Source organism: Suricata suricatta, chromosome 8, assembly GCF_006229205.1.
Source record: "Suricata suricatta isolate VVHF042 chromosome 8, meerkat_22Aug2017_6uvM2_HiC, whole genome shotgun sequence".
NCBI classification, from domain to species: domain Eukaryota; kingdom Metazoa; phylum Chordata; class Mammalia; order Carnivora; family Herpestidae; genus Suricata; species Suricata suricatta.
In genome coordinates this window covers 86346899-86369825 of record NC_043707.1, presented here as the reverse complement: position 1 = coordinate 86369825, position 22927 = coordinate 86346899, and positions in this window count along the sequence as shown.

Below are 22927 nucleotides of genomic sequence, written 5' to 3'. Positions count from 1 at the left end.
AATTTACACTAACTAGGTTCTTCAGAATTTCTTTATAAAGTCCACATGTGGCAGAACAAAATGTGCTGTTCCTCTAGTATCCAAATTACTAGAAAAGCATGGATGGGCAAGAGATAGAGAAGGGGAGGAGTTGAAATTGAAGAAATAATACTACAAAAATACTATTCTACAACTCATTCATTTCAAATGTAATTATTGAATACATAACTGGATACCAGGTACTGTTCTACTTATTGCCAATGCAGCAATGAACTAAAATAAACACACTCGGTTTTCATGGAGCTAATAGCCTTTTCAAAGTGGAAAGGCAGCTGTAAAATGTTAGGTTTATACATATGGTGATTCTCATCTCAAAGGAGTAGATTGTAACAGATTGTAACATTATTCTCCAGTTTTATTTTAAGCAGAGAGAGGGGCTTTCTTTTATGAGATAAAGTATTTTTTAACCATCAATTGGTTGCTGAAATCAGAGTCTTTCTTATGTCTTGTAATGCTTCTTATAATGTCTTCTTCATCTTCCTCATCTTCTTTGTTTTTGCTCCTCCTTTTACTTCTTCTTGTCCTTTATGAGCATGTAGGATAAAAGTTGTAAGAAGCTTCACTGGGGACTCCTGGATAGATGAGTTGGCATTATTAATTGGATATAACTCTGCCATCCTAAAATAGGATATTCTCCAACTAGAAGTCTTCCCTTCTTTTGTAAAAGAGTGCTGCTCTATTTCAAGAAATGTTTATACCTTGGGTTGCAATATTCATTCATTCAACCAATTTCCACTAAATTCAGTCCTAGCTCTATTTTTTTCCAGAGAACACTTACCACTTGTTAAGAAAATGTACCTCACTCGACTATTCCTTTTGACGCTATTGGTATGACTGTATTTTCTTTATCTTGCTTAAACATTGTGCATCAACATGAATCCTAACCCCATTATCTAAAGCAGAGGCATTTTGGACTCATAGCAGGTTCTGGAGCCACTTGAGGAAAAATATTTTTGTCAAGATTAGTATAATAATATTTTTTACACACTCTTTATGTCAAACTTTTCCTTCTGGGAAGATGGAAATTTATGATAGTCTCCTAAGATTGCTTCTGGTCAAATGTCCCACTGAACAACTTAGAGGTGCCTCAAATTCCATTGACTCAGACAATAAATTAAACCAGAAAATTCCTTTGCTTTGGGTGGTAAAAGCAGATAATGTATTGGCTTACAGTTTCCTCCAACAAACATTCTATTAGAGTGAATAATGGAGATGGGTGAGGGGGATCTACTGGAATGTTATTCTACTGGCTCCATCAGTGAAATAGAAATGTTTTCAATTTTTAATGTAGCTTTTTCTTTGAGAAGAAGGTTTTCAAGTATTGTCCTCAAAAACTAAAATAAATTCTTATCAAATTTGAAATTAGCAGTAATTAAATAGTAAAACTAGGAACCAAAACTTATCATTTAGGAAAATTAATATATTCATGGTACTTTTGATATAACTATATAATTAACTTTATACTGTAGCCGTCAAAAATCTATCCACTTTCTTTTATATTTCCTTTTTAAAAAAATTTTTACATTTATTTTTGAGAGACAGAGGCAGAGCACAAGTGGAGGTGGGGCAGAAAGAAAGGGAAACACAGAATCCAAAGCAGGCTCCAGGCTTCAAGCCCTTAGCACAGAGCCTGCTGCGGCCTCTAACCCACTAACTGTGCGATCATGACCAGTTGAGCCACCCAGGCGCCCCTTATATTTCCTTTTTTAATTAAGGACTTCTTACAATGCAACTGAAAGGTTGTCCATTTTTAAGCAATTGCTTAAGGAATTTAATCCCTACATGTGAAATTTTCTTTCCTGATGAAGTATATGGATATGCATATATAGCAACATATCATGATTTTAACTAATGTTATATACTCAAACCTTTTTGTATGTATGCTATAGTTCCAAAGTTGTTTTGAATAATCATTATCTTTATAGCACAAACATAACTTCTTTAATGTCAGATAGATGTATTGATTAATTGGTTAAATTATTCACTAAAAATATTTTGGGGTGGGGGCAGCTGTATGGCAAGCATTGTGATAAGGCTACAGATGTCTGAAGGTTGCCATCCTCAAAGATTTTCCTATTCTATAGAGAAAATAGCAAATTATAATCAATGTAAAGGTATTCAGAAAAAAGGAGTGAGGGCTACAGGAGCAGTGGAGAGAACACTAATTTCAGTTTTTGACATAGAGAAAGCCTTTAAAATGTAAGCCTTCTTAATGTAAAATCAGAAAAGAATCCCACACTTATTCCATACAAGTGGAGAGAGGAGTCTGCACAGAAGGAAATATATACCCACAGTTAGGGTTGGGTGGAAGATTCTGTGGTATGTTCCAGAAACTGCCAAGTCCTGTACTCAGTGTGACTGGGGTACAGAATAGCGTGTAAGCTGAAAAATGAACCAGGACAACTGGACGAGAGGGTCTTATATGCAGTTCTAAAGAGCTTTGGTTCACATCATTAGTATAGGGTTGGGGAGACACTGAAGAGTATAAAATCTATGAATTAAACTACATTTCCCAGTTTAGTAACAAAGAAGAGGACAGACTGAGAACTGGGTGAGAAGCAACGTAAGGAGGCCAGGCCCATTGCTGTTATAAGAATGTTGGAGAAAGGCTTTGAGGACCTGAACTAAACCCATTGTGGTGATAAGGACTGGAATAGAAATTTGAGAATTATTTAGGAGGTAAATTTAAGATGAGTTCTAATTAGATCAAGATAAAGTAGACGCACACATATTTATGTGTATATACATTCATGCAGTCACTTCACAATTGTCAACTGATCACTCTAAAAAACCATGAGTCCAACATAGCTCCTGTTCTTAGCCAAATTACAGTCCAGAAATGGAGGAATGGCATATTTAAATACCCAGAAAGAAAAGTAAATGATGGCTAATATCTCAATAATGAGAAACGTGACAAATAATGTACAGAGACTAACTGGGATCTAGACTGTTCTATGTATTACTAGCTCATCATTCTGTACAGTGAGACATTGATGTAAGATGTCCAATATCAGCATATGACCCACAGGCTAATTCATTCCAGGAAGATGAGTTACTGACTAAATACATGTATAGTTTGGAAGTTAAGTGAATATTTTCTACCTTTTAGAAAATGGTATTATTAAACTTAAAAATACATTTATTAAAATTTCTCTACCTTGAGAGTTTGGGGTGACATACAGGAAATGGAAGGTATTCCAGATTGGGGGAGCAATTTGAGCAAATGGAAAGGTGAAAATGAGATGGTCTGCATGACCAGAATTGAAATTGAACTTTAGGGAGGAATGCTTCCTAGGAAACATGGATCTTAGTCCTGTGTTAGGCAGCTTATTATATAACATAAGCTATTAACATGAACAAAAGAAGAGGTAAGGTTAAAACAAATACTTATCAGTATTTAGAAACTAATTCTTAAAGGAAATAAAATGTATTTTAAAAGCACTGGATTATACCACTTACTAAACATTTGACCTTGGATGCGGTGCTTAAGCTTTTTGTGTATAAATGTTATCTGTGAAGATAATAATAACACCTACTATTTAGAGTTGTTAATAAAGTACTCAGTATATGTATAAATGTATAAATGTATAAAGTACTCAGAACAGAGATCTGTAAGTACTGGCTGTATTGTATACAACATGATAGGCAGTTTTATATGGTTGAAAGCTCATAACTCATAGCATATGGTAAGTTCTCAAGAAATACTTTCAATATCAAAATGAAGGAATGTGAGGGGCGCCTGGGTGGCTCAGTCGGTTAAGCCTCCGGCTTCGGCTCAGGTCAGATCTCACGTTCGTGGGTTTGAGCCCCGCGTCAGGCTCTGTGCTAACAGCTAGCTCAGAGCCTGGAGCCTGCTTCCAGTTCTGTGTCTCCTTCTCTCTCTGCCCTTCCCCCTCTCATGCCTGTCTCTCTCTGTATTAAAAATAAATAAAACATTAAAAAAAATTAAAAAAAAACAAAATGAAGGAATGTGTAAAAAGAAAAATGTGAACTTAATTTCTGTTCTTTTATTTACTGTTTGTGACCCTGGAAAAATGGGTTAGCTATTAATTTATTAGATAAACATTTGTTGAATATCTTATTCTGTGCCAGACACAATAGCAAATGAGGCAGACTTATTCTTTGTTTTTGCAGAATTTCCCTTAGAGGGGGAAACAACTAAAATATGTAAACAAATACATAAAAATAATAATTTCAATTGTGATAAGCACCCCAATTCCCTTATCTGCAAGTGTAACATAACGATACTTACTTTTTAAAGTCATTGCAGTAATTATAAAAAGTATGCATAAAAGCACTTGCATAATGCCTGGCATAGACTGTAGAGATGTACTGAATAACTTATTAGAAGCAGTATTAGTTCAATATGCATAGCATGGTTTCAGCATTTCAGAAGCTGATGGTCTAGTGCAGTGGTCAGCAAACTACAGCATGGGCTAGTCAACTGTGCGGTTTTTTTTTTAAATAAAGTGTTATTGGAAAATGGCCATACCTATTTGTTTACATATTGTCCACGGCTGCTTTGTTTCTTTTTTTTTTTTTTTAGTATAATTTATTGTCAAGTTAGGTAACATACAGAATATACAGTGTGCTCTTGGCTTCGAGAGTAGATTTCCATGATTTATCACTTATATACACACCCAGTGCTAATCCCTACAAATGCCCTTCTCAGTACTGATCACCTGTATTCCCCTCCCCATCCCCAACCCTCAGTCTACTCTATGCATTTAAGAGTCTCTTATGGTTTGATTCCTTCTCAGTTTGTAACTATTTGTTTCCCTTCCTTTCCCCCATAGTGGTCTATTAAGCTTCTCAAATTACACATATGAGTGAGAACATATGATATCTGTCTTTCTCTGACTGAGTTATCTCACTTAGCACACTACCCTCCAGTTCCATCCACATTGTCACAAATGGCAAAATTTCATTCTTTTTCATTGCCTAGTGGTATTCTAGTGTGTGTGTGTGTGTGTGTGTGTGTGTGTGTGTGTGTGTGTACACAACATCATCTTTATCCATTCATCAGTTAATGGGCATTCAGCATTCAGGCTCTTTCTATAATTTGGCTGTTGTTGATAGTGCTGCTATAAACATTGGGGTATATGTGCCCCTATGCATCAGAACTCCTGTATCCTTTAGATAAATTCCTATTAGTGTTATTGCTGGGTCATAGGGTAGCTCTATTTTTAATTTTTTGAAGAACCTCCACACTGTTTTCCAGAGTGGCTGTATTAGTTTACATTCCCACCAAAAGTGCAAGAGGGTTCCCTTTCTCCACATCCTTGCCAACATCTGTTGTTTCCTGAGTTAATTTTACAGTTGCTTTCTCTCTAAGAAGGCAAAGTTGAGTAGTTGTGATAAAGATTATATGGTCCCTAAGCCATATTTACTTAAATGTTTACTACTTGTCCTTTAAGGAAATTTTCTGATCCTGGTATATGATGCTAGTTAGGTCATGTTTACCAAAAATTGTGTCAAAGATGCGTATGATGCACCCAGTAATGAGTACAAATCTCTAGGATTGTGAAAAGGGAGAGATTGATCATAACTGAGGTTATCAGAAAAATCATCCTAGGGAAGAAAGCACTTTAACTAGACCTTGAAAGATAAGTAAGAATTCAGGAGGTGAAGATTGCTAGGGAGAGGACATTCCAGGCAGATTTCTGTATGAAGGAAGGCCTCAGCAGAAGTATATTATTTGATGAGCACCACATTTCAAAAGTGATTGGATACAGGATGAAAGTCCTGGTAGGAGAAAAATTGAGAAATATTTTGAAAACCAGAACAATGTATTTGAACTTAAGACAATTGAAAATCAATGACAATTTCTGAGCATGAGAAGACATAATCAGTATTTTAAAGATATTAATTTGTCAGCTGGTACGCAAAATTAATTGAGGTAGAGATAATGAAAAAAAAATGCCAGCCATCAACAAATGAATTAGAAGAACACCCAGACATAAGATAACAAGGGCTGGCACTAGGATAATAGATGGAAAAGGAAAAGATAACTACATATATTGCCATAGTTACTCTGACAGATTGAGCATGCAAGGTGGAATCAAGGGGCAGAATGAAAACTGGTATCTGCCATCCACAGCAATGGTGGTGGGAGTTGAGAATGATGAACAACGTCAAAGTCAGGAGAGAATCCAAGATCATGTGGACTAAGAAAAGATCAATTGGTTCTGGTATGTAGAAAGTCAATTGTCTCCAGAATGATGGTGGCATGATGTGAAATGATGTGATTATGACTTAAAGAGATGGTGTACTTGACAAAAGATGGAACAGCAAATAAATAATAAGATGGTGATAATAAAACCTGTCTCATGATCATTAAGGGCTTACTATGTACCAGGTAATATTTTAAGCACATCAGGACACCATTTTATTAATTTTGTATAGTAACTCTATGAAGAGTCATTATTATTATCATTTTTATTTTACAGATAGAGAAATGAAAGCTTAGTGTGATTAAATTGCCCCAGGCTTTCATAGTTAGTTAATAATGGAGTTTGAACACAGGTTGTATGACATGAAATCCTTTTGCTTAACCACACAACTGCAATGAATCTCACAAGAAAAATAAAAAGTATGATGAATCAAAGCAATGGTGCTTTTTGATTCTCTTGTTATTGAAATGTTTTGCCCTTTGGTAAGGGTTACACGACTATTTAGAATTAAATCTTCATGATGGCAAGAAGGGGGAATATTTAAGTTATAATGCAACAACTACTTATATAAAACACAGCATACTTTAATTAGTTTTTTTTGGTAAGTGTTGGGAGGCAAGTAACTACTCAAGGCTAGGCTGGTCCTGTAGCTACTACTGAATGGTGATTTCCAGTCCTTCGGCTTCCCAACTGCAGCAGAGGTAGCAGTGGGCCAGTTCTGCAGTGCTGTACTGAGCCATTCCTAGAAATTCAGCTTAGAGCCTGTCAGACTCAATGTTAGCTCTCCCAATGATTGTGTAAGCACCAACTTCCATCTGTTAAATCCCTTTCTATTTAACTTAGCTGGAGTGATTTTGCCTCATGAACCCTAATCTATTCCAGACAGTATTGAAGCAGTAAAATTGGCAAACATGAGATTGATAACACTGAAGTTCCAGAAATTTCTCCAAAACATCTTTTTTAAGCTTCCCCTGCCAAACAAAAGGAGTGCAACATCCGTCAAGGGCTAGATTATAAGTGGTGTTTACAAACCGACAAATGGAAAGAGAAAAAAAAAGCCAAAAGATAAAATTTCTCAGGCTAAAATCTTTGTCTTTGTATATAATTGACTCATTCTTATGGAATTGACCAGAATCAAAGAATCTTGATGCCTTCCAAGATTTTAAGGAAACTGTGTTGCCAAAAAATTCGTCCAGTAATAGTCTGTGACTATTCCAAACCGATACAAATCCTTGGACTCCTGAATCCTACCAACAGGAGCAAGGTGTGGATGTAGATACTGTGCAATTCCTAGAAGGGCAGCCTCTACAGAGCCTACCTAAGATAGTTGGAAATTTTCTATGGTTTCCATTTGTGCTCTTGATTTTCAGTTGAATTATATTATCATCTGATAATGGACTCTGTGCTATTTCAAATTTGAAATTAAATGACTTTTTCTTTGAGTTTAATATGTAGTCCATCTTTATAACTGTTCCATGGATGAGTTCCTTTTTTTACTATGTATATTATATATCTATACCCATTCAATTTTATCAACACCATCGTTAAAATCCATTTGATTTTTGCTTGTATTTTGTCTATGTAATCTAACATGAGGTAAAAGAGATACATTTCTGTATATTATTATCTATCTATTCATGTATTTCTTGAAGATTTGGCTTTCAGTACTTTGGTGCTATAATATTTAAACATTCATGACAGCTATGTACTCATTGTGGATTTGTGAATTATAAAGTGGCACTTTCTATATCATTCAGTTTGCCTTGAATTCCATTTTGTCATATACAAATTTTTAAAGGTTTAAATAGACATTCAGGGGTGCCTGGGTGGCTCAGTTGGTTAAGCGTCTGACTTCGGCTCAGGTCATGATCTCATGGTTCATGGGTTCAAGCCTTGTGTCGGGCTCTGTGCTGACAGCTAGCTCAGAGCCTAGAGCCTGTCTTCAGATTCTGTGTCTCCCTCTCTCTCTGCCTCTCCCTTGCTCGTGCTGTCTCTGTCTCTCATAAACAAATAAAAGAACATATAAATTTTTTTTTTAAATAGACATTCAGTTGTTCTGATGGAAAAATCATAAAATTTAACAGATAGGCAAAAAGAACCCTCTCACACTGGAATATAACCTATTACATTCATATTGGGTCTATATATTTCTGAAGTGAGAGTCCAAGAAGGGGGAGAATTGATGTCTGCTAATGGAAAATAACATATCTTTTTAAAATATATTTTTTAACATTTATTATTGAGAAACAGAGAGAGACAGAGCATCAACAGGGGAGGGGCAGAGAGAAGGGGAGACACAGAAATCGAAGGAGGCTCCAGGCTCTGAGGTGTCAGCACAGAGCCCGATGCGGGGCTTGAACCCACAAACTTCAAGATCATGACCTGACCTGAAGTGGACACTTTAACTTACTGAGCCACCCAGATGCCCTTGAAAAGAATATATCTAATGAGAAAATAAACTTTACTTTTCATCCTTCATAAAGTACCCTAACATATAACAATAAGGGCTGGGAAAAGAAATACAATTAATTTAAAAAAGAACTCCCCAACTCCCAAATAGTTTTATTCTTCCTTATTTTTTCTGGTAATTAAGTTCAATCTAAAGTTTCTAGGTAGGGATATGATAATATCATGCAGGCGTCATAAATTGTTTGTATTAGTTTACACATTTTTTTCATTTATATGGGCATAATTTTAGAAATTAGAATTCACTAAGTGTACTTTAATTCTCAATATTTAATTCCTTCAAAACCCTAGCTAAAATTTTGTTAAGTAATTATCCTTCCATTTAGTTAACATAATAGATTCAAGCATGTTATTAGGGCTTTTATGCAGTGAAAGTGTTATTTTCTAACACACTTAAGATCCACATAACAGACTTGTCATAGCTTTGCTGAATGTTTTCCTCAATCTCAATGGAAATCTTAAAAATGTAATACCATTCACCATTACTGTTGCCTTACAGTTCTTAAAGGTCTTAAATAACCACTGTGAAGTGAAAATACCTTGAAGGGCAGGTATTCCACAATCTAAAATGATAGCTGTGATTAGGCTTGTTTGGCTAATCACTGGGTATAGCTATCATTTAGATAAAAATCTCAGAATTTTTTAAAAATCTATTTTATTGGACTTGAGCTTCCTTTACATTAATTATAGCATGCATAGAAATCAGATTCGAGTCAGGCAGAGAAGGACAGATACCATATGTTTTCACTTCTAGGTCTAACAGGAGAAACCTAACAGGGGACCATGGGAAGGGAAAGCGGGGGAAAAAGAGTTGGGGAGAGGGAGTGAGGCAAATCATGAGAGACTTTTGAATGCAGAGAACAAACTGAGGGCTGAGGAGGGAGAGGGGAAGGGGAAGGTGGTGATGGTCGTGGAGAGGGGCACTTGCAAGGAAGAGCACTGGGTGTTACATGGAAACCAACTTGGTAATAAACTATATAAAAAAAGAAATCAGATTCAAATAATTCCTTTTTTACATTTGGAAAAGTTCTTATCTCAGTGACACTCCTCTGCAAGTATAATAGGCACATTCAAAGAGAAGAGTTGGCAACAACTCAAAGAAATGCTGCAGATCCCCTATTCAACCTAGTAAAGTTCTAACAATTTTCAAAACCTGAAGACGCATCCACCAGGATAAGCCTGTTCCCAAATATTTTAGCCCAATTGATATTTCTTCCCCTAAAGTCCTGTAATACCTGGATTTATGACCATCCCATATGACATCATCATTTGGTCTTGTATTGCACACGGCTTATTTGTAAGTCTACTCAGATCCTACTGATTGGTTTCACCCGGCCTCCGTTGGGCGCCAAATGTCATGTCCCGCCCCAGCCAGCAGGGCAGAGAATCTTCGCGGATTCTTTTCCTGAGGGAGGGAGAGATAAAAGGGGGCAGGAGAGAGAGACGCAGAGAGTGAAGACAGCACTCACGGTTTCCGATCAGGCAAAAGAGAGAGTTTTATTCAGAAAACTGTCTCTTATAAAGGTTTCAAGGCGGGAAAACAAAGCAGCTGACCAAGGTCAGTTACCAGGTAAACAGAGTCAAATGAATATCAAAAGAAACGCCCAGATTTGCCTCAGCAATGCTGGGAAGGGGGGAGTTAGCACTGAATAATCCAAAATACCGTTTTGATCTTTTGTGCACCTTGGCCACTCCAGTCTGGCCCAGCATGACAGACGCCAAAATTATTTTGACCAGGAAATGGCAGTCTCCAGCCTCTAGATGCAAATCTTGTTTACTGGTTCACTCTCTCCGGAGAGTGATAATCCTTGCCTGAGGCAGACAGAAAACTTGGCAGCCCCTGACAGGTTTCATCTCCTGTCTGTATGTCTTCTTTTGCCTTTCAACACCAAGTTACCCCCACATTTCTTTGTCTATTATTGACACATTCCTTTCACCTACATGGCCTAACCTTCTTTAGGTCCATTCCAGCCTTGATGAACAGATATTTAAAATATTTCTTTCTCCTTGAATTCTGATTATCATCATCAGTTGGCTCTTTTAGAGTCTAGAATGATTCTGGCTATAGTAGTTACTCAGACTCCTTCAGAATTTTTTAAAGGTCTGCTCTTTACATGCAAAAATACTAGTTCATCACACTGTTCTGGGTTACCTTTTGAAGTTTTTCTTCCATTTTTTGAGCATTTATACTTGGCACAGGAAATACTCTGTTAAACTCAGTTTCTCTGCATAATAGCAATCCAGCTGCAGTAAAATTTGCTTCTATCTTTATGTTCTTCATCTGTGTTTCTCAAGGTCTTACGTTCCTGCTGGAGAATTATTTGGCCATACACTCCTTTGAGGGGCTCGCCTCTAGATCATAGGTCACAGGTTAGTGACCTCAGTGCTCAGATATTCTTTCAAGTTGAATTGGCTTTCCTAATCTGGCCTTACCCAGGCTGACTTTTGCCTTCTGAAAGAAAAAAATGAAGTTTTGTTTCTTTCTCACACATACACTTAAAATATACAACTGTACACAGAAACTATTTCTTGGAAGAGACTAAGGATTTATAAACTACTTCGGAGACAGTAAATATTGCTTCACGTAAGTGAATAATAAGTGTATTTTTGTTTGTTTCTAGTATTCTAATAACAAAAGGTGTTTTATTTTAATTCCAGTATAGTTAACATACAGTATTATATTAATACCAAACATACAATTTAGTGATTCAACAATTCCAACAATACTCAGTGCTCACCATGATAAATGTACTTTTAATCCTCTTCACCTATTTCCCCATTCCCCACCCACCTCAGTTTACTCTCTGTTGTTAAGAGTGTGTTTTTGATTTGTCTCTTTTTTCCTTTGTTCATTTGTTTTGCTTCTTAAAATCCATATAGGGATGCAATCATATGGTATTTGTCTTTCACTGACTATTTCACATAACATTATACTCTCTAGCTCCATCTGTGTTCTTGCAAGTGCCAAGATTTCATTCTTTTTTATGAGTGGTATTCATATATATGAATATACATGTATTCATATATATCCATATCTGTGTATATATCCATACGTGTGTGTGTGTGTGTGTGTGTGTGCACTCCGTAATTTTGCTATTATAAATAATCCTACAATAAACATAGGGGTCCATATATCTTTTCAAATTAGTGTTTTTGTATTCTTTAGGTAAATACTCAATAGAGGAATTACTGTATCATATGAGAATTCTATTTTTAGTTTTGGAAGAACTTTACGTACTGTTTTCCACAGTGGCTGCACCATTTTGCATTCTCACCAACAGTGCGCAAGGGATACCTTTTCTCTTCGTCCTCACCAATGTTTGTTATGTCTTAGGTTATTGATTTTAGCCATTCTGACAGGTGTGAGGTAATATTTCACTGTGCTTTTGATTTGCATTTCCCTGATTATGAGTGATGTTGAGCATCTTTATATGTGTCTATTGGTCATATGTAAGTCTTTGGAGAAATATCTGTTCATGTCTTCTGCCTATTTTTTAAAAATTTGATTATTATTTGGCTTTTTAGTGTTGAGCTGTATAATTTTTTATATATTTTAGGGGTGCCTGGTTGACTCTGTCAGTTAAGCATTTGACTTCAGCTCAGGTCATGATCTCACAGGCTCATTCTGGATTCTCCATTCTCTTTCATTGATCTGTATGTCTCTTTTTGTGCCAGTACCATACTGTTTTCATTACTATAGCTTTGTACTATATCTTGATATCTGGGATTTCAATCCAGCTCGTTCTTCACTTTTAAGATTGTTTTGGCTGTTTGAGGTCTTTTGTGGTCCCATAAAAATTTTAGGATGATTTGGTCTAGTTCTGTGAAAAATACTGTTGGTATTTTTATAGGGATAACATAAAATATGTGGATTGCTTTGGGTAATAGGGACATTTATGATATTTGTTCTTCAAATCCATGAGCATGGAATATCTTTCCATTTGCTTGTATTGTCTTCAAGTTTTTTCATCAATGTTCTATTGTTTTCAGAGTACAGGTCTTTTACCTCCTTGGTTAAGTTTATTCCTAGGTATTTTATTCTTTTTGGTGCAATTGTAAATGGGATTGTTTTTAATTTCTCTTCCCACTACTTAATTATTAGTGTAAAGAAAAGCAATGGATTTTTGTGTATCAATTTTATATCCTATGATCTTATTGAGTTCATTTATCATTTCTAGTAGTTTTTGGGTGGAATCTTTAGGGTTTTCAGTATATAGTATCATATCATTTGCAAATAGTGAAAGGTTTACTTCTTCTTTACCAATTTGTCTGCCTTTTATGTCATTTTGTTGTCTGATTACTGTGGTTAGGACTTCCAGTAAGATGTTGAATAAAAGTGGTGAAAGTGGCCATCTTTGTGTTGCTTCTAACCTTGGGGGAAAGCTCTCAGTTTTTCACCATTGAGTATAATGTTAGATGTGAGTTTGTTATATATAGCCTTTATTATTGAGGTATGTTCCCTCTGTAAACCTATTTTGTTGAGGGCTTTTATCATGAATGTTGTACTTTGTCAAATGCTTTTTCTGCATCTATTGAAATGATTACATGGCTTTTATCCTTTTTCTTGATGTGATTGACTAACACGTTTAAAAAAAAAACCTTTAAGTTCACTTTTACATAGCAACATATAAAATTCTAACTCATTGATTACCTGTAGAGACACAACCAAGTATTGTCTTTATTTACATATTAAGTGCAGACCTTAAAAATTTCTGCCTGTACCAATTGGCTTCTGAATGTCAACTTTATAAAGGCAAAAATCACTTCTATTTGCATAGTTTTCAATATCATAAGAGTAAAGTTTGCTGGAAGATTTGTTTGTTTTGTTTTTTAAGTAAGAATTAAATTGTTAGGCTTATTGTCATGTTTAATCATAGGGAAACTCAAATGTGAAATTGATAACTTCTTAAGAAAATCTTAATCAGCTACACAAGACATTATTATAAATCAGTATCTGGATATAATTGGTCCTTATATTTCTCTCTTACTAACCATGGCCACTAGGATCTAAAGTAAAATTCGAGAAAGCAGCCACTATCTATATCATAGAAACTTGGGAAATTTTATTAGCTATTAGAAGTCATAATATTCAATCCAAATCTGAGATGAAGACATTTCACTGAGTTTTTTAGTTACTGTGTTATAATCTCCAGTATCTCTTCAATTTTTGTTTCTTCTACTACAGTCACCAGACCAGGAGGGAAAAAAATGTCTTTATCTTTTATCTGAAATCACATGGTCCACCAATTTCATCCCAATGCCTTTACAATTTTTAAATATTATAAAAGGAGAAAACTTAGTTTTTCTCAAAAAACTATAAAACATTTTAGGCCAGAAATACATGATAAATAGGAGCAGTCTTTTAAAACTATTATTTAACACAACAGGAAATATGAGGAGACTAATCTTTTATGTTTGCATTCATTGAGGAGATAATGGCACATCTTGGTTATAAACATGAAGAATTATTTCCTGCCTATTTGTTTAGTGTTGTTAGGAATAGCCATCTAAATCCTGTAAGTAAGGACAAAAAAATCCATATCTTTTCAGTGTCACAATGAAGTGTTTCTTAAAGTAATAATCTAGCAGTTAATTTCTTAGGAGAATGTATGCCTATTTGACATTGTTACTTATTATTTATTAAGAGTTTAGACTGTGAAGTTACATGTGAACTTAGAGATTTTTATATTGTCAAGATATGAATAATTTCTTTTGTAAAAAACTCAACCCTAGAGGTGAACTTTATAATATTTACCAGTTAAAAAAGTTAACCTAGTAATATTTTCTAAAATTTCTTTAACAAAGTGTCTTATAAATTCCTAAAATAACCTTCAAGTTATTTTGATTATCATACTGGTCCTTCATCAGTTATTGAGTGAAATAAATTTTGAATACATGGATTCATATTCATTCTATATATGTATGAGGGTCATGATTGTACCATTTGGATATTATTCTTTTTTAATACATCTCAAAACTTCTTGAATTCTAGATTTCTTCTGCAAATAATCTTGAGCCCCTATGGCAAATGTTTCTGAAAATGGAACTCATTAATTATATTCAGTTGATGAAATAGAAAGGATTCTATAAAATGATGAAAAGATGACCCCCTTCTCTGGATGTGCATTGTCTTAGTTTAGTTAAACACTAATTTAGTCTAATTTCCTGGGCTTCCCAGTAGCAACCATCTACTCAGAGCAGGATAGAGGTGTTGGGGAAGAAAATTTTTCTCTATCCTTCAAGATTCTTCCAGTTTTAAGAAATAGATTGACATGAAACACATTAACAGGAAGAAGGAGAAAAAAAAAAGCAGTTTAACCATGTGTGCATGGATGCCCAATAATAAAATTGAGACCTAAGGAAATAACCAAGGCAGACGTTTTTTATACTGTTTAGGCAAAAAGACAATAAAACTATGAGAAATTGACAAGACAAAGAAACCTTAGCTTTGGGAGCTTTAATTTGTAAGGAATTCTAAATGGAATTTTGGTTAGGGTAATACATTAGTAAAAAGTAACAGGTTTGTTTATACAGCCTTCTTGGCTTCGAATTCCCCATCTCAGGTGATGAGTATACTTTCTGGTATAGAGAATGTATCTTTCACATAGGAGATTTATTTCCTGCTCCCTGAAGACAAAGGGGCGATGGTCAGAGTGTTTCATTTGCACTGGCTGTTTCTTAAGTATCTTTTAATTCAGAATAATCAAAATGCCAAAGAAGCACTTTCGGGGTGACCTATCCTTGGCCTCTACAGAGGTCAGTAGCTGACAAAGCCCTCACAAGTTCAAACTGGATGATCATTAATGTGGTTTCCAGGCTGTCTCTCTAACTCCTGGTTTCCTGCTGAGTTTCTACATAAATGCTGTTTTGAATATTGTTTTGTTAACATTTCTTGCCTAAGCAGGTCCTTTGATTTTATTTTCTGGACCCTTACCTCCCACTGCGCACTTGCTTGCTATTGAGGCTGGCCAATTAACTAGGGTGTTACAGGAAACCCAAAAGATCATAACACAGTTGTTAGATTCTGTTGTATTTTGTAAATAGAAAAGATTCAATAGAAAACAAAACTATTTAAGTAAATAAACAGCAGGTGAATACAGGCTTCTTGTGTGAAAATGGTTTTAAAAATAAGCAGGCACCTTTATTTTCTACATTGAAGGTAAAAAAAATTTGAGAATAGACATCAAGGGGCCAACATCATTATTGCAAAAGTTCCCAGGGGTCAGAGAAAATAGACTGCAAACATAATACTGTAGATACTTGATATGGCCACTGCGTAGACTTCAAAGAGCAAAGAGGTTCTGATGGAAGGTAAAGTTGTTCTGTTTGCAAGTTCTAAAAGTTGATTCTCAGCCAGCGTATTAAACCTGTGACAAACTTTGCAAAATCTAGAATAATAAAATACATGGACTGTAAACAGACCCTTTTCTGTGTGATCCAGGTTGTTTTTATCTTTCCATTACAAAATAGAAGCAGTTAATAGTAGACATTTCTTGGAATTTTTCCTTCCCAGAAAAAATTTTTATTGTTCTTATTTTTATTTCAATGCTATGCTATAACCATTTATCTATTTATTTATTTATTATGTATTTACTTATTTATTATGTATTTATTTTGAGAGACAGAGAGAGAGAGAGAATATAAGTGGAGTAGGGGCAGAGAGAGAGAGAGAGAGAGAGAGAGAGAGAGAGTGAATTCCAAGCAGGGTCCATGCTGACACAGCACAGAGCCTGACTAGGGGCTCAAACCCATGAACTGCGAGATCATGACTTGCACCAAAATCAAGAATCAATGCTTAACTGACTGAACCACCCAGGATTTCCAATAACCATGTGTCTTAATAGTTAGCAGCATGACACAAAATGACTGAATAAAACACTGGACTTACTAGACCAGCTAATTCCATAAAATCAACTACAAATCTGATGAAGAAAGCAGGCTCAGTTTTGGTAGGAAGATTGTGAGACATTTTTACTTTTTGTTTGTTTACAAAACATATTGATTCACTGTGATTTAGGGACCAAAGATGTTAACTGTATATGACATAAAAATAACAAACTGAAATTGTGATATTTCATTTTTAATCAATCAAACTAATGTTTTATAGACCAATGACTTGATTGGCCTAGTTGAATTTTGTTTGTCCAGAATGTAATCAAATCATTTTATGCGATGGTGTGTATCTAAAAAAATATATATGATGGAATTCGTGAGTTTATTCAAGAAATTTGACATTATGCATGCAGACATCTCTGAGGGAACACAGCAGGAAATCCAGCATCTGCTACAGCGACTGGAGAAATCCCTTGGTTCCCAAACTGCCTCTGTCTTAATTTCCTGTCCTCCTTTTTGTTAGCTTATTTAACCTGCAATTTTATAATTAAAGTACAATGTTTTCAGCTCACTGAAAATAACCTTATTCAACCTCTTTTCCCCTCACGTGGGTCCTGGAGCCCTAGAGGATTTGCAACGTGTTACAGGAATATCTCTTTCTCTTTCTCTGAATTTCTGCATTCTACACAGAGTTTTACAAATTGAAGGCCTCACTTTACAAACTTAAAGAGGGTGTGACCACTGGTATGATGTTTGGGTCAAATGGCCTGGTCCTGATACCTTGTACCTAAAAAGATAACACCTGTGAAGATGTTTTGTGTGGTATTCTGTTTAACCCTATATAATGCCAGATCTGACAAAGAGAAGGCCATAGACCACTTTTTTAATTTGAAAAATTACACACCAGAATAAAGTCCAAATTCTAGCTTTAGTGTGACTTTGCATGTCTTAATTCTTACTCATTGAGTGTTGACTTCTTGGTTTAATTCACACAAAGCAATCTTAATTTTCTGATTTCAAATGTCTTTATGGGAAGCATCACAATGGTTTTCATATACTGATATCAGTGTAATCTTTACATCTTTACTTTGTAATTTCTTCCATTTCTTTTTGCTTAGCAAATCCTTCTCCATCAAGCAATCAGAAAATATTTCTCATCTGTATTAATCAAGATTCTTTCAGATATAAATTCAATTCAAATTTATTTATTTGTTTATTTAGCAGGAGCAAAAATAAAAACATAAAGAAAATGTATCAATTCTTATGGTATGCAGTCTGCTCTTTTTGACCCTCAGGATCCTTACATAATCTTTCCCTCTTCCTTTAGGTAAAAATGGATATCAGTAGTGCAGAAATCATCGGGTGAAAGTTTCTAACACTGCATCTCTCACAGGCAGGCTCTATTCTTATGGTAGCCCACAACAGCCTTACCTCATCCTAGCTTAGCTATGGCAGTGACAGAGTGCTTCTTAACAGTGCTAGTGAAGAGCCTGGGCCTGGTTACAGGGTAAATGTGTGGACTCTGGGTACAGCTATTGTATCAATTGTTATGTTCAAAAGATTTCATATTTTGCTTGGTCCTGTATCCACATTAGCGCTGGTAGGTAAGTTGAGAGCTACCTATACCATTATTACTTGAACTGAGAGAATAGGGGAAAGGTGTATTCAAAGAAAATTTTATATTCAATTAGTGGGAGGAGGTACAGAAGATTGGTTGTACAAGGAACATATATAAAATATCAGGTCAACCAATAGGGTCTCAAACCTATAATTTAAATAATGCTCATAAATAGCGTAATGCAATTACTTCTTTTATAACCCCAAATACCCTTCCTCTCTCCACAAGAGATAACCAAAGATCCATGCCCTTATTGCATCTGATTGACAATTCATCATCACTGAATGATGTACATTTCCTCTATAAGGTTTCCATGCTAGGACTTATGTTCTAGAATTCCACGACTAACAGACAAAGTTAAGCAACTATTAACATAATCTATAAACACCAAAGGATAAATGTCTACTTGAAAAGAAGAAAAAATTATTTAGAGTAGTATTCCAGGGTATATTCCTTTAGCTGCCTAGGACTGGTTTGTGAGCATTTGTTCTAGTGGTCAAATGATTGAAGGTCTCTACTTCTTTCCCTTTTTTATTTTAATTTCAATATAGTTAACATGCACTGTTAAATTAGTTTCAAGTGTACAATATGGTAATTCAGCAAGTCTATACATTGTTCAGTGCTCATCAAGATAAGTGAGCTCTTAATCCCCTTCCCTATATCAACTGTCCGCCCCCCCCCCCCCCCCCATCCAGTAACCATCTACTTGTTCTCTATAGTTGAGAGTCTGTTTTTTGGCTTGTCTCTCCCCCCTACCTTTATTTATTTGTTTTGTTTCCTGAATTCCACAGATGAGTGAAATCATATGGTACTTGTCTTTCTCTGACTTTTCCCACTTAGTATTATCATACTTTCAGGCTCTAGCCATGTCATTGCAAATGGCAAGGTTTCATTCTTTTTTTATGACTAAATTGCATTCCATTGAAGGTCTCTATTTTCTGTCTTGGGGGGAAAAAATCTCCCTTTAAAGTTAAGTAGGAGGGCAGGTCTTTAAGTCACAATGGTGGAATAATTTGCCTTGTATTGAATTGAACCTCCCATTTAGAAGAGTTGGAATAGCTGAAAAAATATTTTAAAATAAAATCTATTTTCAATGATCAGAGAGCCACCAAGACACAAGTCTTGGGAGACTGAGATCTCAGAGAAAAAGAAAATGCAGAGGATGTTTCCAGCAGTCCAATATGCTTCTTCCCCAGCAGACATTGGCTGATTTATAGCTGCTGAGAGTCAAAGAAAGCAGAGCTGTGAAGATGGGCAGGGACCGCAGCAGTCTCACATGCTGAGGGAACAAACACTAATGAGAACTTTCATTTACTAGAGAAGAAACATTTAGGACAGATCCTTAAAATTGCCTTTAGTAATTACAGGTGCTGCAAAGCTATTGATAACATTTTGCAATGTTTCATTGGATTTGTTTTTTTCTCTCTTGCTTTTGAAATTGGATCCTGTGGAACATGTAGATAATAGGTTCCTTATCACTGTTCAGGTCTCTGAAAGGGCCAAGAACTGCATCAGTTTCCATGTATATGGTGAATATATATATATGCACACGTGCACACACATGGCTCTTAAAATATTTAGTGGCATAATATTTGAAATATTTGAAAATATTTCCATTCACTCACTCTGTATTTACTGATGGTAAAATAAAGGAGTTAGAGTACAGATATAGAACAAGTGCTGTGGTGGGATCTCTGTTACTTATCTGTGTGAGCTTGGGAAAGTTAACTTGCCTTTCTAAGCTTCCGTTTTCACATATTTAAAGTGGGGATAAAAATAATACTAATCTTATAAGAGTTTTTTGTGATGAATCAATGAAAATATATAAATATTAAGAGCAGTACTTCTTAACTAGTGAGAACTGTATAAATGCTTTTATTACCTTCATCATCATCATCTTCTTCTCTAATCTAGAGCCTTCTTTGAAGACAGTAAAACAGACTTTTTAAATTTGAGGTTAACCATTTTATTTCATTCTGTCATAAATTTATTTCCAAGGAGCTTCCTTGGTGTGTTTTTTAATATACTTGTCAATTACTTCTGGCCATAATCCCTTTAGATAATAGACATGGGAACTTGATTATGATGTAAGAAGAAACAGGATATGGTGGAAGATTTGTCTATCAAGGTTACTGTGTGTTATTTTTTACTGAAACATTTTGTCCGTTAGTGACCAAGAGTTCTTGATTCCCTTTCTTTTTCGACTTTCACAACACTTTGAATTTGTCATAACTGTTTTCAGGGTGGCAGAACTGCTTCTGAGCAGTGAGCTTTTCTGGCTACAACTTTCAGGGACACTAATCAGCTCAGGTCCATCCGGAAGATTGGCAGAGACCCAGAGAGGTTTATATAGTGTTCTCAGTAGATAGCAGCTTATGAATTCTTCTGAAATACTAAGCAAAAACAGTTCTGAAATAGGTAGACAGCTCTTCCAGCCGATGCAATGCTAATATTTTGATGTTACCATATGATTTTGAGATTTTTTTTTAACTCACTAATTTTGAGTGTCATTAAAGTCAAAACCACTTCTGTATTTGTGATGATTCAGTGGATTTTTTTTCAGATTTGAATCACAAAATCTCTTTCCAACTCAAAATAATGACTGATTGATTGTGTACTCTTATCCCATGGAATGTCAATGACATAAAAATCCAAATATACTCTCATCCTTTTATACTTTACAGCATTTAATCCTGATTATGTCAAGCTCCAGACATCTACTTGCCAAGTAAAAAGCTAGAAAAAATTTAAAGCCAGTGAATTATAGACAAGTGTTATTTCTTCATTTCAGTTCAGAATTTCAGTTATCACTTTTGTAATCAATCTAGAAATGACTTTCTACATCCATAAGTGACTAATAACTACTGAAGTAGATTAATACTGATTTTGGTGAATTGCAATAATAAAGGACAGAATGTTTGACTTTGAGGTTTTAAAAATTACTGTAATTTACACTTTGAAATATGATATTTATTTGGATATGAATTTTGAGTGAGCCAATGAATCAGATTTTTCAGTCCTGATGATGCAAGCCTCTAGAAAGTGTTAATGCAATACAGAAAAGCTCATTTCATTTTAAATGCTGATACAGACATAACACATTGTATTATAACTGCATACAACCACATACCACACATTATTTATAACACATACAATGTGCTGCAGCACATTGTACTATAACTTGATATATACTTGTCTTTAGAGCAGGTACCATGCAATTCATTTATCTATTTCAATTACCTGGTCTAGGACCTTAATAATTTAGAAAATATTTGATAAGTGGTTTTTAAGAAACATATGAATCAATAAGTGTGAAGGAGTTTTACACATTATAACAGGCAAAGCTTCAGGTAATAAAATGAATATCAATATTTCAGCACACAAGTAATCCACATAATGATTTATTTATAACTGTGTTATCCTTTATTATGAGTAATCAAGTCACAGTTATTTTCATAAGGAGACTAACATCCACCAATAATCAGCCATATAAATGTTTAAACCTGTGATGCTTCTCAGACTGTTTATTTTAAAATTTCTGTCATCTTTGGAGTTGTTAAACCATCTGGATTGTGTTTGTTGACTTTGTCCAAGGGAAAACATATTTATATTTAATTTTATCTTCATTTTGGATATTGTATTCTCAAATTTTAAAAAATTTTTTAATATAATACAATTTATTTTTTTAACATATGCAATTGTTTTCCATCATTTACAATACAGTAGTTACAATGACACTCCAAACAGAAAAGCAAAGTAAAAAATCAAAACCCCAACTTCTATTTCATGTAATTAGACTTATACAGAAATTAGAAGGTTATGTAACAACTAGTTAATCACCTAATTTCACAGCTATCTAAAGTGGCAATCGTTATATAGCAGCTTATCTATGATACATTCAAGATACATGATACAATTTATTACTTGCCCATAAGCTACAACACAGCCTGCTTAATAGCTTTCCTTAAATTCCACCTCTATATTACAATATACTTGAGGTCCATGCAAAAAAGTAGCTACCTTTTATGTAGGAAATGAATGATAAAGTCTTTGGTGTTGTAAAAGCAACTTTATTTAAATATAACCACCCCCACCACCAAAAAAAGAAGAGGGGGAAAAAAAAAGTAATGAAAATAATAAGGGAAAAACCCAAGACACACTTTCTAGGGGGAAAAAAAAACAGCATGTAATTTCTGTCCTTGATTGAAGGTATTAAATAAGCAAACACCCCCAACAAGCAAAACAAGTACTACAATGTTAAAATATTAAAAAAAAAAAGAAAACCCTCTCACATGCATAAATGAAAGATTGCACACAAAGAACGCACATCTTTTCAAGCTTCAATAGTAAATATCCTGCTACTATGTATTAAATACTGCACGGTTTGCCAAAGCTAAGATGAAACCACATCATAAATCAATAAGCATTTTGCATTTTCTTTCATTATCTACTCAAAGTCATTTCTACTGCACCTCTAAACATTTCATTAAATTCAATTATACAGCAAACACTCCCAAAATAAACTTAGATTGTATTGCAGTTTTACTTAACATTATATAAAATGCTGTGTTGTGACAGGTATCAACTATCCATTAGATACTGAATCAATTTTTCTTAAGCACTACTAACTGCTTGCTTTTCTTGAAGCTAGATAATTCTGAAAATTTCCTGTTAGACCTATAAGTGCAAACATATGGTATCTGTCCTTCTCTGCCTGACTTATTTCGCTTAGCATGACACCCTCAAGGTCCATCCACTTTCCTACAAATGGCCATATTTCATTCTTTCTCATTGCCAT